Source organism: Trachymyrmex cornetzi, unplaced genomic scaffold (assembly GCF_001594075.2).
Source record: "Trachymyrmex cornetzi isolate Tcor2-1 unplaced genomic scaffold, Tcor1.1 scaffold509, whole genome shotgun sequence".
Taxonomy (NCBI): Eukaryota; Metazoa; Arthropoda; class Insecta; order Hymenoptera; family Formicidae; genus Trachymyrmex; species Trachymyrmex cornetzi.
Window position 1 is genome coordinate 124,827 of NW_017299817.1, and position 15,665 is coordinate 140,491.

At 38.6% G+C, this 15,665-nt stretch overlaps 1 long non-coding RNA gene across 1 annotated transcript in view; it reads right to left on the reverse strand.

The window, feature by feature from the left end:
* Positions 1–15,665, reverse strand: part of LOC108765690 (uncharacterized) — a 120,464-nt gene that overhangs the window by 68,798 nt on the left and 36,001 nt on the right. The window contains exon 2 of the long non-coding RNA XR_001940328.1: positions 4,226–4,359. This is a non-coding gene — a long non-coding RNA (uncharacterized LOC108765690). The remainder of the gene's footprint in view (positions 1–4,225; positions 4,360–15,665) is intronic.

Consider the following 15,665-nt stretch of genomic DNA (forward strand, 5'->3'; position numbering starts at 1 on the left):
CCTCTCTCTCTCTCTCTCTTTCTCTCTTTCCTTTCTCTTTTACCTCCTCTTTCACCTCTGCCTCCTCCTCCTCCTCTTCTTCCTCCGATCCAGTCAGTCGCCCTCCACCTCTCTCTCCACGGCGGATTCTCTACCTGCCATAAATCCGAGCGCTACCATCTGAGGCTCTAATTGCATTATAAATTGTGTATGCCCCTGTACATCCCGCGGATCGCATAGCGCAGCGCGTTGCACCCGCTCGCCGCTGCGCTCGCGCTGTGTCGAATCAGCGCTTCCAGGATGCCGAGCGGTCATAGCTATCGGAAATCGAACGGATCACGTTCGAACGCGGAAATCGTCCGAGTTTCTCGACCGAAAAATATCGGTTTCAGATGAAAGGACAACGGGGAGTCACGGCGTCTCGGCTATATACTTAACTAGAATCCCGCCTAATCGCCGCTCTTGCTGCGTAAGAATGCGCGCACGGATTTATGCGCAGCGTTACGCTCGCCTTGTCAAGCCGTAACATGAGACAATGATATCCCACAACAACAAAACAAGAACTGTCAAAAGAATCGATGTATTCGCGCAAATTTATCAAGATTGCGTATTACAAGATACTCTTGTGTATCGTAGGATACATTATAGATAGGCACGACACAAATCATTCATGGCATGGCTCAGATCACAAATGTCACAATACGACACTGCATCTCTCCCTCCCTTCCCCTTTCCCTCCCTCGCTCATACATTCATATACTGACAATTCATTAAACCAGTAGTCATTTACATATTAATTTTACTAGCACAAAGATTAATATGTAAATTAGCAGAATGACTGATTTACATCGCTTGGGAGGCAACGTGCGCACGTATCTATATCGCGATGAACGAAAGAAAAGTATTTAACGACAGCGCCCGTCATCCACAAATGATTTATGAAAACGATGTTAAACTATAAAACAAAGTATATACATCGCTGTACGAACGCGACAATGGGAGAACAACGCAAACTAATAAAGCGCAATGCTACTGTCGTAATCAGACAACGTGTTGCAACAGTTCGAAATCGCCGGCAACGATAAGTAGACTATTTTTCAAGTGAATCAGTGTTCCTTAGCTAGAATAGGACGTCAGATAGCAGTGAGAAAAGAGAGAGAAAGATAAATAGAATTACCCAAAGGTGAGCAGAGCAGGGTGATGTCATCTGGTGTGAAACGAGAGCAACTTTAATGATACGTCGTCGGTGATGCGTGGCTTAGCGATTATTCTGGAATAACTAATCGACCCAATCCAACCGCGAATTCCTAGTATCCCATTGAAGAGAACAAAAAGATTCCTGTGCGGCCGCGAGACGGTTTTCTTTGTGTTTATCCTTGAGCTGCCCTCATTTCTATCTCGCGACAGGTGACTTGATCATAAATACGAAATGTCGTTTCGACTCGAGTTATATCCTCAAAAAAAAAAGGATATAGGTCACGTACGTTTAAATATATCAGTTCCTTCACTTTTTCGAGAACTTGAAAGAATTGATATAAATTTAATTTTCTTTTCACAATAAATTAAATATTGCCGATTCATTGCTTGGGAAAAGAAAGTGGGTTAAACCGCTTACAATTAATTATATCTGGCCTTTCAACTGTTTACATCTGGCACTCCTGTGTCGATTCGCTTCGGACTTTAATAAACCTAATATTCTCTCCTCATGGAGATCGTGATTTCAGGCTGCGATGCTCTCGCTCTTTACTCCGCACAAGAGTCGAAAAACCAACCTTCCTGCGCGGAATAATCGCGGTACCGAGAGGTCTCGTCTCGGCACTTCTGAATGAATCCCATTGCCGAGGCGGCGCGGCGCATCTCTGTGCGCTTCTAGTCTGCCTACTCAATAGGCAGATTGTTGGATAAGATCGGGAGACTCTGGACCAGCTCTATAAATCCTCCGCGGGCACAATTATATAGGGGAATGCAGGGATTATTGTTACAGACCGGAGAAAGCCGCAACTTTCGTACGCGCACAACTGTAGGGATTACCCTCATAAATATATTCAAGGACTATTATACGATCCTGAGGATGTTGATAATATAATAATGAGGGCGTAGGCTAATGAGACGCGCGCTGAAAACTCCCGTAATTGCGATTAATCTCGTGACCCTTCATGGCGTCCTTTCTTTTTTCTCTCTTCTCCCTATATCTTTTTCCTTCTTTCTTTTTCTCTCGATATTACTTTCTATTGTACAATTTTTATATAACTTATATATTTTTGTTATTTATATATATGTGTGTCTCATTAATTTCTCAACAAAAAAAATGTTCCTTTATTTCAGCTATTAAATAGTATAATGTATTTACTCTAAGCCATACAAATGGAAATATTTTATTTATTAAAATATTACCCATATTTTCCTTTCGCTTCCGTCCATGACATTTTGCGACTACCGCTTCCATATTTATAATTAATAGCAGTATTATCGTTATTTACATTATATCTCTCTTGGTTACAGTTGACGTAAAGCTCGTAACCCTCCCGCTACTTCTTTCATAAAGATTTCCACATAGTATCCTGTCTCATGTACACTTTGTTACGATACGTTATTTTATCGCCTCTCTTTGATTTTTACAGTGGGCGCTATCGACCTGCTTTTTCGCATAAGCAACATGCAACTGATGCAGTGTTATTTGCATAGATATCACCCACATTTTCCTCTCATTTCCAGCGAGTTGACATTTCGCGAGTGACGCTGCCATCCACCTCGATTATTAGCGACGATATTATCGTTATTACTTTTAACGTAACTATCGTCGACGATACTATTATTACCGTCATTACCACTGGTGTGCCGGTACGTCCGTCTATAATTGTATTTTATCTCCCCTGCTTGAAATCCTCCTTCCAAGGTCGTAATAAACTCTCGACTCGCCATCGTACGCGCGATGCCCGGTTCCTGTGTCTGGCCACCGATATAATGCTACCGTAACGTCCTAGAAGGATCCGCTCCCTTCGCGTCCCTGACCAACTCCCTTTTCTTGTCTACATCCTATCGCGTGCTTCCACCCAGAATACCTGGACGAACGATGAGTAAAAGGCCGCCGCCGCGCGCCGTGCCGTTCCCTTGCTACTTGGAGGAGACACTCGTTTCACTCGAGAGAATCGGACGTGCACACATAAGCGGCCTCGCTTATGCGCATCCGTGCCTCTAATTACCCGAGATGAAGACATCACGGAGAGTCGCCAGAGTCTGCTCCGTGGTCCACTCGCTCGCTCCCGCCAACCAACGCGCCGCCATCAAAGGAACGAACGTTCGTGTAAGTTTTGTTGGCTGATATTTCGCCTGATTATTTATTATCGTTACAAGAGCGCGCGGCCGATCATTATCGCCATGTTTATGGCATAGGTGTGCTCATTACTCCTAATAGCGTCTGTATCCGCGCCATCATTCCTTCCCTTCGTGCACGGATTAAATGCACTGGAATTTTTTTCAATACCGTGACGATTCCCTCATATAAGTTGCTTTATGGATATGTTTTTAACATTTTAGAATATATGGGTACAGATAAAATATATTTAAGGATATATGAGCACAGATGTGACATGTATTTAACGAGCGACTGTCGCTCTTTCTTCACAAAACTTCATATCGCTGAAAACGTTAGTGACAACTAATTATTGTATAAGAAATTATTAATTAATACCGTCAGAAATATTATATAAACGTCCGCTCTATTTATGCTGCTTAATTTGTAACACTTATGTAAATTTATCTTCAAGCGTAATACAACTTTCGAGACAATATTATTTTACAGACAATAAAGTTTATTTTATAGACTTGAAAATATTATCGTTGAGTTTAATGATGGATATGCCGACAAGTTTTTTCATTCGTATAATATCGTTATGGCGGACATAAGGAATATTCAGACAGTAATGTGAAATAATTAATTTTATGTTTTTCGTAGACAGTTAAAATTACCGATCAATTAGTCAACTGACGCACGTAAATGAATGCATATTGACACGCGATCGCGGCATTTTTCTGAAAAAATAATTTCTTGTCTTCAGTAAATAAAATCAATTCCTTCGCGTTTCATTGATTAAACGTTTTTACTGCCTCTCCGAGACAAACACGAGATGCGCGAAAAGAGAAGGCGAAAAATATTTCATTAAACTTCTCTTTAATGCAATAATGCGAGTAAGAAATGATACGTGTCAAGAAGGGCAATGATAAACATGCTGGACATACAACTCACCATTGTGAAGTCTGCTCTTGGAGGTGTGTAGGTGTTCGATAATGGAGATGAGGGGTCTGCGGCCACCACCGCTGCCACCCCCACAACTCCAAGGGGAGTCTCGCTCCGAGCTGTCCGCCAGGTTGTCACGATCCCTAAAAATAAAAAAGAAAAATTACATTAGAGACAATGAGAAATGCATGAAAAGCTACAATAAAGCGAAAATGATAAATAATAAGTGCACTTAAAGTGCTGAGAGTAGCATGAAAAACGAAATATTTCGAGTAAAGCACTTCGTACATGATAAAGATGAGCATGATGATAAAGATGCTATTGCGAAGAATGAGTGATAAATAACTTGATAACTGACAAGTATGAAACATAGATCGTAACGATATATTGATGATTAATTAAAATGTATCACTGACAAGTAAATGAGGAATTAAATAAATAACCATATTAGTGAACACATTACAACGGTGCTACACGCGATCATGTAAAATTATATGTAATTACATTATTACGGAGCTACAAGTCACGTAGTTACGTGAATCACTAATTATAGCATAACTGCCTTACTTTCAATAATTAGAATAATAACGGAGAATAATAATTCTATATACAATGACTAAATCGTTTGCACTATTCTATCAATCGGTATGCTTTCAGCAAAAGTACGTGCTTGCATTATAATTACACAGTAAAAGTATTAAATATATATTATCAATTTACCTCGTTCGTTATAACTTTGAACAGAGAAAACAAAATGTGTTGACAACAATTGCTCATCAATTATCTTATCGGAGCTCAAAATATGTCACGATATCCTGTACCGATAGCGGCTAAGAATTTAACACAGAGTTCATTGTCAGGCATGCAACGCAAAATTAAGCAAACCGTTACGAACCGGTTCGATCCCGTTTGAAAACAGTGCTCATCGATGATCACTCCAACTAATGTCCCGTCGTTCTAGAAATGTCTCACGTATATACATATAATTAGATAACGCAATGACTATGATACACGATGTACGGAGGTATCGCCTATGGGTGGTGTCGTAATAAATTGCGGATTAAACTAAAAACAGATATAATGATCGGTATAATCGCGAGGCGATCGAAGCGGCGTACCCAACGGCTTTCTTCCCGAGAATTTCACGCGCGATTCTTTTTGGCGTTTCGCGTGACAGCCGATAATCACGATTGGCAAAACCTTAATTATTTGCGCTGCGCGCATATGGGGAGAAAAAGTATCGTCCGCCGCCCGCTGTTGAACCCGGATATCTCGCAGGTGCCCATTAAAACCGCGCGTCCGGCAAGTCCGACAGCCTGATAAGCGTTGTAATTAAATCGGCCGATTTCGTAAGAGCAACGAAACGGGAATGCACGAATCATGCCCTCTTCCGCGCGAGCAGTTAAGGACGCGATGGCGAGTTCTGTTTGAGTCCGGACGAGTCAGCAGCTCCGTCAAAGAACCGATCGCCATGTTTCCTGGCTTCCTGAAGAATTCTCGCATATCATGCCAGCCGGTTCACCGCCGTATCGAAGGTGTTGAACGAGTGGCTAACACCTGCGCATTTTCACGAGATGTTTCAACGTAAGAACGACGAGAAAAAAGAGAATAGAGCCCTATTGTACATTCTTTATATTGAATTTTCAAAATAAAAATTATTTATTTATTTTATTTGATATTTTTTTGATCCGATATATATTTTATGTACATATCCATATAATCGCTTTCCGTAAAAAAGATCTCGGATCTTTGCGGAATTGAAGCGATCGTGCCTCGTCAGAGCAAGGTGTCAGAGAGAATCAAGCCTTTAAGCATAGCGGATCAAGATTCCGCGTTTTATTCGGCTTTCCCGCATGCAGTGAGGCAGACTCGACGAGCACGACGCCGATCCGAGGTGAACTTATGGTTAGGTCGGCTTACAACCGGATCGGATCGATTCCCCCATGACACGTATGGCGATGTCGCCCGTGCATTATAGAGCCCGAGTCTCGATCGCTCAGCCGGACGACAAGGCCCAGGCGGACGACGGGTCCCAAGTTTAGAATTCCCGCGGATCGTAATGCCCGGCGACGACGAGAAGAGGTCCGGCGAAACCGTTACCGCGAAGTCGTTAAGCCTCGTCGTTAAGTCGATTATCCGTAGCCCTTGACGACGAAGATCTCGCATCGTGTTTCCTTAGCGTCCACGATCTCACCGAGCCCCGGTCGTGTACTTTTATCGTCCGATAACGTATCGCCATTGAAAGTGTCTCCGTGAGACACTGAGATTTTCCATGACTGCGTTTTATTGATCGTACAACAGAATGGTCACTGATAATATCACGATTTAACATAGTCTTAATCTCTGGACTGTAAAGTTCGTTGATCGTACGTTTATCGACTGTTGACTTCCGGATGATTACCAGCTTACATAGTCGAGACACAATAGTGAATTTCGTTATAGAGATATAGTTCAAAGATGTTTATGGCAAGAAAATTTTTTCACCACATTCAACAACAATAATAAGTAAATCGTATGAATAATTATTCATTTAAAGCTAAAATACGCTCGAAAAATTTACTATCATTGGCAGATAATTTCATTAGTTACCTTGATGATATTAGAAGACTAAAAAAGATTAGAAAGTACTATATAATGCTATTTGATGGAATATTTCTACATGCACCAACAGATGTCAGATTAATCATGGAGTGGTAAATTCTTCCGATGTAACACTAGTAGCTAGAGAATAATTAATTAAGAAGAACGATGACTTAAAACAGGCCATCAGGAGCCGAGTAGTTATCTCTCAAGGGATAAATACTGCAATATATATCCTGTCATAAATTTACGGGAGATACAACGAAAAAGAAGGTGGAAAAGGAAGAAATCAAAGATGGCGCGAACAACCCAAGATGCAGCTTACCACCTGTCTCTTACGGTGCCACTTGAGCTGTAATTGCCGAAGAGAGAACGTCGTAATCATCGTCGTCGTCGTCGACGACGACGATCAGCAGTGGCGACAAGGGTCGACCCTCTTCGAGAAAACTAAGCACTGCAACACAGCGGCCTGCTCTCAAGTGCCATAGAGTGTCATCAGCGGCTTGCAACGTCGCCGACTACAACGGCCAACAGTTTTCGCGTGAAGTCGAAGACAGACACGTAGCACATTTGCCAGTACGAATCGTCGTACTCGATGGACAGAAGTGATTTTTCGAGGTTGTCACTCGTCCGCCGGTGACATCGCTCGGTAATAACGCAAATGAACTACGACGTCGAAAAACACATATCATACTCCGAAATTCTCGAGACAGAATATAGCGGAATAAAACAGCGAAAGAAAAAAATTTTTATTTTTTATATAATGTATATTGTAATATATTTACTAAAAACAATAATTAACATTTTTGTATAGTTTTCTGAATTCTTGCTTCTACTTAAAAATTGAAAAAGAAGATTAATGAAAAGACAATTATCGCTTATTTGGAATAAGTAACAATTAAAATAATTAATTAATTTCAAAATACAATTACTATGTAATTATGGAATAGGAAAACAATACGCATTTTTAGAAATAAACACTCTGAACTCAAAACTTACATTCCATGCCTCCTAAAGGTACCATTCACTAATATTCAGCCGGATGAAATTGTCCATTCTTCCTGTTGGCACGAATGGTGAATATATTTCTTGTTATCACAAAAGCTGAGCTTTATATATTTTAATTAATTAAAACGAACTGTAACGAGCGACAGGTCTTTGTTCCTGGAGAACTCCTGAAGAGTACCTCAACATTCAGATTCCTCGAACGCAGTGGGAACAGTGCGGTTTTGAATAAATACACCTTCCTCGAATAAGTAACCAACAGAGCTCCCGCTGGTAAAGGCTGTAAGCTACATCGAGATCAGCGTGGTTCAGCAGGATAGACAAATCCCAGAGTGAATCCCCATTGTGTGACAGAGAGTTAGAATCGCGCGTCTACAACTGATTAAATACGGCTAATGAGAATGTTGTATGTAAGCTTTTCGTAAAACAAAAATAACAGTCGAATATAGAAATTTTCTTTAAATTACTTTAAACAAATATTAAAATAGAATTTCTTAGTGTTTAATTTCGTGAAAACATCTTTTCATGTCTCAATTCCAATTTAAGTGAATTATACTTTATCACAGAATTCTTGCATAAATATTTTTGATAATTCCTGTGTTAAAGCAAATACGTGACAACATAATTGTTACAGGAAAATATCGCGAGAATGAATCAATAGAAGCTAAAACGTAAAAGAAAATTTGGAAGAATAGTTTCTTACAACGTACCGCATTGAGGCGAAATCGCAACAAGCCACGCAATAAAATACTTCACGTACGACTAGACGTGAGAAATAAATACGAACCGGCGGATTGCATCCATCACGACCACCCGAGGCTACACGCTGCAATTTCGTAACGTCTAATTAATCCTATACGCACAGGCGCAACAAACTGCCTCCGCCATCGCATAAACTATACCACCCGCGCACCCCGTGATCGCGATCAGTCGCACCATAAAGACAAAAGCGGCCGTTTCGAATCCGCCGAGCGATCGACCGCACACAATCCGGCCGTAAATCGCGTTCGTACTGTTGGTACGATACGTAGCGAGTAGCTAGGAACGATTAGCGGCCCAAGCACTCGCGGGTGCGCGCCCGTTGCGGCACCGTGTAACCGATGGAACCTTTCCGCGAAACTTCCACTTGATGCTGGGATCAATTCAGTACCTCATTGACTTTTATATATTCAATTGCGCGAATCCATTAAACAATTTCAAATTCAATCTATCAATATTTATTCTGAAGAAATGAATAAATGTCAAAATACGCCACGCAATGCATACTTATATTCAAATAATATGTTTGAGTGATTATTTAACATCATAATAGTTAAATGTTTGAGAATGATATTTAATGTTATTAAAATAACGATTTCTCACATCCCTGTTCGCGAGTGAGTGATTGAAGTAATGATTTGAAATAAGCAATTTTAATTGTAATTTATGGTATGATTACATCATTGTCTTTATACAAAATTATTTATGCTATGTGCAACAAATCAAATAAGTGCGTGATACAAGATGAATAATTCTGTGCTGAATACAAATATCAATCTCACGCAAAATGAGACAACTTCGAAGACAAGTGTCGATTAATGTAAATCAGCGTGATTACTGAGAGAAAAAAATAGTTGCAATTATTAGAATTTAATTATTTGTTATTTATAGTTGTTTTTTTTGGTCACTATACATTTATAGTTGTTCTAGCTATGCAAATATAATCAATTTTGTTATAAAAGTCACACACTGCTTAAGAGTTCTTAGTTTTTTCCTAACATATTTTTTAGTTATTATTATCACATAAATAGTAAGAGAATTTAAGAAAATATTTATATTCACTATAATTGCGATTGCATTTACTGAATAAAAATGTTTATTTTACTTACCTGCATTTATATCTTGATATTTTACTATGTTATTATTCAAAATTATCATAATTTATATATTTTTTTATGTTTGAAAAAATTATCATATACGCTTATTATTATCAATATTATAGCAGTATAAATAATCATAAAACTAGAGTTCCTAAATAAAAATAATTATCTTACCATGCAATGTGGTTATAAATATTAAACACTTTTCTTTCAGTATGTAGATATACAAAATTACTTACTTCGAAAAAAAAAAACATTCCAGTAAATGCAATTTCTCAATAATTTATATTCTATAGGTTTTCTGGAAAATTCGGAAATTTTATAATGTTATATCCGAAGAATCTTTACGTTAAACTTTGAGTTAAATAAATTGATCAACAGACTTCGATAAAAAAAAGTTACATTTATATAGTACGACTAAAAGTGCGTGTAATATATTACTAGAAATATACGCTCGCAGAGATTCAACGCTACCTGGCTGGTGAATCACAAGTATCGACACCGAAGACGCGGCGTAACGACGACGAGGAGAGCGGCATGTCGACACGGGCATTGTGCGAGTGATCTCTCGGAATCGGCATGTAATTAGCTGACCCGATAGGGTACCAGCTGGTCGACGAGTGCGCGCGTTAATGTGGCTCTAATGTCGTGGGGCCCCCATCGCAGACTCGCAGACTCTATACCGGCTTGCCTTTTAGAAGAGCGGCGCATGCAGCGGCTGCAATGCACGAGGCCTTTTCGACGTGCATACGATCTGCGCTCTCTTTCCAGCGAGCCGCGCGCTTTGCCGCTACACTCCCTTTGCTCGCCGCATCGTTCTCTCGTCCAGCATCCGTTAGAGCGGATGCGCCGCAAGTCCGGAGTTACGAGCCGGTCGTTTTCGCGATTTTTGCCGACCGGCGTGTTGAACCGAGCTCACCTGGGCGCTGTACTGAAGAGTCGACATAAAAAAAGCTGTAAGTACCATGTTCAAAAGTATTTTTACATTCAAGAAGGTACCATACGAGTTAAAGTCAATAGCACTGTAAAAGCACTCCAGATTTATGAGATTATTTATGATGTATATACAGAATGGATAAACGAAAAATGTTCTTTTTCTTTTAATGCCCTTCCTAAAGAAATTTTGAACGAATGTTATTTCGAAAAGTAATTGCTTTGAAATACAATTTTATCTTTCGCATCGAGAATTTATTGTAGGTATTAATATTTTAATATGCTAATGCGTAAGTACTAATACGTAGGTATCAAAAGAGAATAGTATATGATTACAATTTTCAATTTTAGTCGTTTCGATCAATTTCTACAAGATTAGTTTAAGCGTGTTATCTCTAATTTCGTGAGAAATTTACTTGTTGCGGTCTCGCGGCTTACAAAATATCGTCTTTCACCAGAAGATTAAAGCAAAGCTAAGAAAGAGGTAAGGTAATGCCCGAAGACGGTAGTGCACGTTCTTCCGAGAAATGATCGTCCTCGGGTTCGTTGGAGCGCGCACCTTTGCGGCGCTGGCAGGTAAAAAGCTTCCAGCCGGGTGACCCGCAGAGACGATGACGAACGTGACGAGCAAAATAATCGCTGGCATCGATAAGGCAGGTAATCGAGGCAAGGGTAGCCTGGCAGGCTCTCACGAGGTTGCCTCTCATCAAGGACGCATTAAGGAAGGACTCGCCGGACGTCCCGTAGGGAAGGGGTGAGAACGTGCCGCTACCGAGGAGGAAGGACAACATCGATCAAATCGTCTTCGGATCGTTTGAGAGCTAACCTCGAGAAACTTACAGGCAGCAGTGACTGATGCGCGTATACGGCTCGGAACAGCGCCTCTCTCACAGAAATTCCCCGGGAAAGTCTGTTTAATTAGCGGACTGTGATGAATTTCTTTGATTTAAGAGCAACGCGCCCGAGGTCGTAAAGATCAGCAAGAAATTCAAGCGCGATGCGAGATATCGGTCAGCCGTTTCGGGTTTGATCGGAAGCAAAGCTCCTGAATGCGAACTCGATCTTGGCAGCTGTTTGCTGCTGCTGCTGCTGCCGCGCCGCGAATACGGAAATCGACGCGATCAACACCTCTCCCGCGACCGGTCACGTCCGCGGAATTAATCCGCGGCGAGAAAAGTGCACGCTTGAAGCTGCGACTGCCGTATCAAATTTTGTATCGCTTTCACTGCAACTTTCTACCAATGTCTTGCCGCAGATATAACGCGGCGCACGTAACGGCCAACACGACCGCAAAATGATCGACGATCGACAGTTATCGCCGGAACGATCTCGGGAGGAAGTGCACCTGCCAAATCGGGGTCACGGCCGCCATGGGGTTCGCGCGAATCGAATACCGCCCCTTTCTCCTCTCGGAAGAAAGAGATGCCGCGCCGAGGTTCGTTCTGTTTGCTCTCTTTCCTCAAGTCGAGATATTTAGCTCATGTTAAACGCGAACGGGCATCGCAATCTTTCATACATCGTGATTTCTACTCATTGACATTTGAGCAATTAACAAGCAATTATTAAATTTCTCCAATTTCTAAGATGGTCTTAATAATGTTTCGTGAAAATAGCAAGGTATAAATTCCTAACGCGCATTAAAACGTATTATTCTTATCTCATGAAAAGTAACAAGACGATACACTGTTATCGAATATAATAAAATAATATAAAAAATATATAAATCAAAATTAGATCGATGAGAATAAATGACTTGATAAAAATAATCCTATTTTCAGTCACGGCTTAATGTATAATGCAAATTTTTACAAATATATTATTTCAATTTTATAAACTGTGCGCCGATATAAGGTTTATCGGATTTGAAATGCAAACTAAAGTTAAAATTAATATCTTAAATCTGACTGATCGTTAATTTTAATAGTGAAGCCAATAAGTATCTTAAAAACCTGTAAATAATTTATTGCAAAAAATATTACTCAGAATTGAAATTCCCAACTTTCCGGGAGATGCCTACGTCATAAACAATTAATTATTATCTTCACCGATCAATCTAATTTGAGATATTAATTTCGGTTTTAGTTTGCAATTACGACTTATCGGCGTGCAGCGTGCAGTTTATAAAAACTGGAATAATATATTTGCCAAAATTTGCACTTAATATTATTAAGCACTAAGATCAGTAAGATCCGATTTGACTGAAAATAGGATTATTTCTTTTAATTAGCTCTCAAAAAATATATAATATATATCATATAAAAATGAAAAAATAAATACATACGTTTTATTAATAAATTTTCTTATAACAAAAAAAGTTGACATCTTTTGCTCTATCATATAATTGATTGGCATTGCGAGTCGCACAATGCGTCACTTGCGAATGTCAAGAACCGATTACTGAGATTTCAGTTTAGTCACGCGTACATATACATGTGCGACGCGGGCATAAAACTGATTTCGTTCGAGCGAGAAAATCACTCGTTCATAATTGATGTATAGTATCATTTGTCACATAATCTACCAATCGCAAAGCGGCAAACTAATACAAATTTACGATCTTAGACTGTTAAATTCATAATGTCAAATTGTACCCAATTTAAATTATTTATAGTTATTTCTACAGGTCGCTACTGCTTCTATTCAGTATGTCGCTTTAAATTTTGTTTTAAAATAATGGAATTAAACAGTTTAAATTTATTCAATGTTTTAGTATAAAATAATGATATATTAAGTGGGAGTGATGGCAACTCAAATTAGGTTAAATTTTACATTATAGATTTAACAGTGCGTTGCAAGTAAAAACCACTTTACATTTGTGTTAGAAATACCACAAGTCCATTCAAGATCTTGTAAAAATTTTGTATTGAATTTTGAACATTTTTGAATGTTAATTTGACATAATATGATTATGTTATTTTGCGTTAAATTGATATTCAACATTTCTTAGTGTCAAAATAACAAAATTTATGAGAAAGTGAAGTGAGAACAAATAACATAAAAATAATGTGTTATAAAACACATAAAAAAATAAGATAAAATGAATAAAATACATGTTAATTTAACATATCATAAATGTTAATTTTACTGAAAAATATGAAGTCACAGTTTACTTATAAATTGTCAGTATTATATTTTTGCGTTAATTTTTTTATATAATATTTGTGTGTTACTTTCTAACATATTTATCTTGTATTAAATTAATACAAAATTTAAGTGGACCGTTTAAGACACATGAAATGTATTAAATTTAACACAAATGTACAAACTGATTTAAATCAACAAATACTCTAAACGTATTCGAGATAAAATTTGTGACAAAAGGCAATCACTGATAGTTAGGAAAATATTCAGCATTAATACTAAAATATAACTTTATTTCCTTATTATACTGTATTTAGAGTGTAAAACTTGATGCCAAATGACCGCGTTTACTCTTAAGTGCTGCGAAGAAGCAGTGCCTTCGTAGACTAACGACGTCGTGAATCGTCTTGCACCAGCAAAGCTCTTTTCGTGGCATCGTAAATTCTCGGTCGGTCGTTTGCGTAACGGCGTGGTTTTTTACACTCGCCAATGCGAGATTGGCGAACCGTAAAACCGCGACCCTTCTCGGCAAGCAAGAGCCAATAATAAAAAGAGAAGAGATACCAGCGCGACCGTCATACATCGATGATTCAATCGTCAAGAATGTCACGTAATATGTCAAAAGAATTGTCTTCGCGTCACACAATGGAAATGTGTGCGGTTTGCTCGATTCCCTCTTGTACAATAGAACAGAAACTGTGAAGTTGTGGAGAAATGGAATCAGTACAGAAACTAGAGAAATTCAAGAGAGAAGTAGAAAGTGTTTTCTATTTTTCTATTCAAAACGAATTCAGGGTTGCCACAGAAAATGAATTTTAAAATTCTCTGACTTTTCCAGGTTTTCCAGATGAAAATTGAAAATTTTCCATGAGTAATATAAAATATGTAAATTTTAACATTTAGACTCAAGGATTGTAGGAAAGCTAGTCTGTGTTATTAAAAACAACGTAAAAAAGCTTAGTAGCATAGTACAATTTTGGGTGCAAATTCAAGCCACAGCATAAAATAAATTAGGTTTGGAAAAAAAGAATGCAGTTACTATAATAAAAATGAGGGATCAAATAAAAATATTGAAAATATAAATTTTAATTATTTTATTAAAATCGTTTAAAGTGCACAAGTATTGATCGTATTTCAGTATAAACGTCAGATATAATATTTAAAAAATTATAACAATTATTTGGAATAGGAACAGTTTCAGGGAAATGTGAGCAAATTTCGCGCGCGCGCTCGCACGCGCGAAATTCCAAACTTTTTTATATTTTCCCTGACTTTTCCCGGTTTCCATGACCAATTTCAATTTCCCTCACTTTTTCCGATTTTCCAGGTCTGTGCCAACACTGCCAACCCTGGAATTATTCTTTTGCGAATTGTTATTTAAAACGTTTCTTTGATAAAATAATAAAATTTTATAGCCTTTGTAAGGTGGAATATGGTTTTTTAAAACCATATTTCTTAAAAACGCTCGACACAATACATTATTCTGTAAAATGTGATAATCACTGCATAATTACGAATAAAAGGGCAGAATAGAAGTTATTAAAGGAAAATCATTAGCGGGCGTATACGTTAGACGGGCAATTCCGCCCGAACGTTAATCAGTGATCCGCCATACGGAACTTTGAGCCGCGAGATTCGCTCGGAGGCACTTCTACGCTAATTGAAACTCGAACGTCCAAGATAATGGCACATACACCGTACACCGACAATCCTCATGCCGCGAGCGTTGATTATGAAATCACGAAGTGGTAGGTGGTCCTGATTAGTGCTCTTGGCAACGTTTGCATACATTGACCTTCTCTCTTGTCGTGCTTACACACGTGTCCATCTGTATAAGAGTCAAATTACTGGGAAATTGATAAATTTAAGCGCTATACGTGTCCAGCAAAACACATTTTGAAATATCCGATTGAAATGCACAATTTTCTGCTCTACCACGTATATAAAATACATGTGTATATATATATATATATATATATATATATATATAT